The sequence below is a fragment of the Camelina sativa genome, chromosome 10 (genome assembly GCF_030686135.1).
Source record: "Camelina sativa cultivar CO46 ecotype springtype chromosome 10, ASM3068613v1".
NCBI classification, from domain to species: domain Eukaryota; kingdom Viridiplantae; phylum Streptophyta; class Magnoliopsida; order Brassicales; family Brassicaceae; genus Camelina; species Camelina sativa.
In genome coordinates, this window is record NC_141889.1 from 13,922,278 (window position 1) to 13,926,335 (window position 4,058).

The window sequence follows — 4,058 nt, forward strand, 5'->3', positions numbered from 1 at the left end:
GCACATGTTGAAGAGAAACTCGACGTCTCTAGCGATGCCCAACTGCTTCATTATTTCACGGTAGGGGTAGCGGGTACCAACGAAGCTCATCTTGCGGAGGACCTTGAAGAGCTTGGCCGGAGTCTCCACCTCTCATTGCTTCGGCCTCCTAAAATGCCAACCGGGTGCGTTCTCTCTGCTCCTCTTCGCGGTCATGACTCTCACCCCCCGTGTCTCGATCTTCCTCTTCCGCCGCCCTCTCAACTACTTCATCAACCTTTTTAGAGGCTGGTCTCTTCCCTCTTGTAACTGCGGCTCTGCTCCATCAGGGTTGATGGTTGTCCTCCATCAGCATCTGAATCAACCTCCATAGGGTCTATGACAATTCACTCGGACGTAGACAGGTCCCTACGTCGAGGAGATATGCGGACAGCACTCGCCACCGGGCTTGGTGAGCAAACTCGGGGGTCTGCACGATCGGTTCCTCGAGCACCTGCTCGGGTGACGGATCGGGTTGAGCATCGGGTTGGGGATGTGAAACGTCCAGCAAACGGTGGGGAATGCGGAACGTTTCCTCCTCCTCGGGAATCGCGAGCATCGACCCCTTCACCTCCGGTTCCAGCAGCGGCGGAGGTTGATCTTGTCTTCTTCTTCTGGTATGTCTTCATCTTGGGAGATATTGTTGAATCCTTGAAAGTAAAAACAGAGACTAAGCCGAGATTAGTAGGGTTAGTCCACCAAGATTGAAAAACTCGATTTCTAGGGAGAAAGAAGAAGTTTGGAAGACAAAGAGTTTTAGGGTTTAGAGAAAACTTATTGAATTGTGGAGTTGAGATTCCTTAAATAGAGAGGATTGGCTACTTGGGCTTCACCGAGAGTGGGCTAGGGTTTTGTGGAATTCGGACTCCACTCACCATCCGAGTGGGAACACGATCATGCGCGTCGGGTACGGATTCGGGTTGAGCCTCGGGTTCCCCAAAATTTCCTTTTTCCTTTTTTTCTCTCCTTTTTTTTTTTTAGAATATATGTAAACGTATATAGACTTATAGAAATATATTATTGTAAAAAAAATCTAAAATAAGACAAAATAAATAAAATGAAAAGAAAATAAAGGATACCTTTGGGACTTCCTCCTAAGTGAGCTTGTTTCAAGTCACTTAGCTTGACTCTTCATGCTCTTCAAGCAAGGGTTTTAGGAGGGAGAGGTTTTGGAACCCTCTCCACCGAAACAGACTGGTTCAACCGATTTTTCTGGCCTTGTCCTGGTTCCACAACAAATGTAATATTAGCTTGATGCTTGATTCCTCTTGGTTTGGCCTGGGTGGAGAAAACTTGACCATCAATGGTTGGATTTTTAATTCCCTTCTTGATGCCAAATTCCATTTTGAATTGCTCTCCATGCTCAATTATAATCTTCCCTTGCTTCACATCTATTACTGCTCCTACTGTTGCCAAGAATGGTGTTCCTAGGATCAATGGATCTTATGGTTCCTTATCCATATCAAGGATCATGAAATCAGTAGGAACTTCCACTCTTCCAATCCTGAGAGGTAAATTTTCCAGGATACCGATGGGGTGTCTGATTGTTCTATCAGCTAGAACCAAATACAAACTACTCGGTTTAGAACTGCTGAAACCCATCTTGTTGGCAACTAAAAGTGGCATGATGCTGACTGAAGCTCCCAAATCGCACAAGTAGTTGTTGAAAATCCTAAGACCTGCAGATCAATTGGTGACAGCTTGTACTGTGGGAAGTTTGTTAAAGGGTGGGGACCAGGGTTCGAGGAACTCCTGGCGCACCAATAACCTACTGGTGGATTTGGATGTCCACAGTGAGGGGTTAGGATCGATGCCCTGCAGGGACAGCTTAGGGCCTATGGGGACAAGCTAGCAGTGGGCTAGTGGGGTTTATGGGACGGGTTGTCACATGATGCATCGGTTTGCGATTCTCGAACCAGTGCTCGATCATCAGCTCGATCAGCCTCCTCAGGTGAAGGATCGGGTTCATACTCGGATATGTAGTACTGATACTCATTCATCCCATAGTGATCCATATCGTCCCCATCTTGAACATCACTTTCCTCAATGAGGTAGTCCTCAAAATCATCATCAAGAAAGATGGCCTGGGTTGTGGCATAATCTTTTGGGTTCTGAACAGCTTTACCTGGAAGCTGGTTGAGTTTTGGAGGTGGTTGGGTGTTGTCTTGGCCTTCTAGGTATTTCAACTTAGTGTTGAGAGAATCATACTTGGCATTCAGGTCATTATACCCAAAATCGATCTTGTTGCTCATCTCTGGGAACCGTTTTGCATTGTCCATTGCAGGCGATGCCTGACTTTGTATCATCTGCTGTATTAGGCTGCGTAGATCAGCTTCTTGAGATTGGTTCGGCAGGCCTTGCAGTGGTAGGAATCCAGGGGGTGCAATTGGTTGGTGGTAATTGTCAGGATATTGCTGCTTAGGAGCATAACCTTGATTGTATTGAACAAAGGGCTTTTGCTGGCTTTGGTTCCCTTTGACTGCGGATGGGTAGATTTGGTCTTGAGGATTTGCAACATTCGGGTTACGGTATGACAGATTCGGGTTTGGTTTGTAGTTGTTGTACCCTTTATTGTAACCTCCTTGGTTGTTGATGTAGTTCACATCCTCTAGCTCAGCACTCTCCCCATCTTGTTGCTAAAACTGCTCTTCCTCCGTGATGGCATGGACATGCTGCTGCTGGCTGAGGAGCTTATCCAATTTATCATTAAGGGCTTTCATGTCTCTCTTGTACTTGGCATCATCCTCTCCATAAGAGCGTATTGTGCGATCATACTCCTCATTGTAATGCCCATCAGATTGGGCTAAATTCTCCACTAGATCCCAGCCTTCATCAACATCCTTGTTGAGGAAATTACCATTACTAGCGGTGTCCAGCAACATCCTTATCTTAGGGACTACTCCTTGGTATAGTGTACTCAATAACGAAGCATTGCTGAGTATCCCTATGATGCGAGCATCTGCTTGTGTATCCCTTGAAATGTTCCCAAGCTTCACTGAACGTCTCATTGCTTTTCTGAACAAAGCTGGATATGTCATTTTGCAGCCTTGCGATTTTGGAGTTGGAGAAGAATTTGGCTAGAAATGCCTTTTTGCATGCTTCCCAAGTGGTGATGGACTCCTTGGGAAGTGATTTATCCCAAATATTTGCTTTGTTTCCCAAAGAAAATGGGAAAAGCCAAAGTTTGAATCCATCTTCACTCACTCCATTTATCTTGGTTAGGCTATAGAGCCTATCAAACTCATCCAGATGGTCCAATGGGTCCTCCATTGGCAGTCCATGAAACTTGTTGCTTTGTATCATCTGGATGAGACTACTCTTGATCTCAAAGTTGTTGTTTTGAACAGCAGGTGGCACAATGCCATGTCTTTAAGTGTGAGTAGATGGAGCATCTCCTGCTCCTATGTTGGTCATCTCTTGAGGAGCTGGTGGACCATTCTGATTATTCATGACCTCCTCAATTGTGGTTGGTTGCGGTTGCTGGACTTGTTGTTGACGGAGTAACCTTGGTCTGTCGATGTTGTCGATGAAAGGACTCAAGTGTTGGTTACCCCTGGATCGTGTTTGCATGCACAATCAATTAACCGAGTGAGTACACGAAGGTCTACCCGATCTAGGTGATCAGGTGACGGGTCGGGTGGGTGCTCGGGTTGTACCTGAACTTAATATAGCAAGTGCTGAAATCTAAAACGTAGCAAATTAAATTCAACCAAATAGAACCAACGCCAAATTGATAACATGATTTTCACCCAGGGTATCAATTCCCTATGCAGTTGTAGTACAAAGGGTTATCAATCCAAATGGTTGTTATGCTAGCAGATAAGATGTGATCAGAAGCAAGCAAGTCAAGCCAAGCAATAGTTGGGGTTTAAACTAACAATCCTAAAATAATCAAAAGAAGATAAATAAGCAAGAACCACACGACCTAAGCACTCGATGCAAGCATTCGAGTACAGGATCGGGTGGAGAGATTAGGTCAAGAAGTCAAGTATGAACAGCTCGAAGTGTACACGAAGCTGGTGATCGAGTACCAGTTTGGG

General features: G+C 45.4%; 1 non-coding gene across 1 annotated transcript; it reads left to right on the forward strand.

Moving 5' to 3' along the window:
• The first annotated feature begins 2,958 nt into the window (after positions 1–2,958).
• Positions 2,959–3,066, forward strand: LOC147936112 (small nucleolar RNA R71). The gene has a single exon (XR_015569781.1). It is a non-coding gene; the product is annotated as a small nucleolar RNA R71 (small nucleolar RNA).
• The last annotated feature ends 992 nt before the right edge of the window (positions 3,067–4,058 follow it).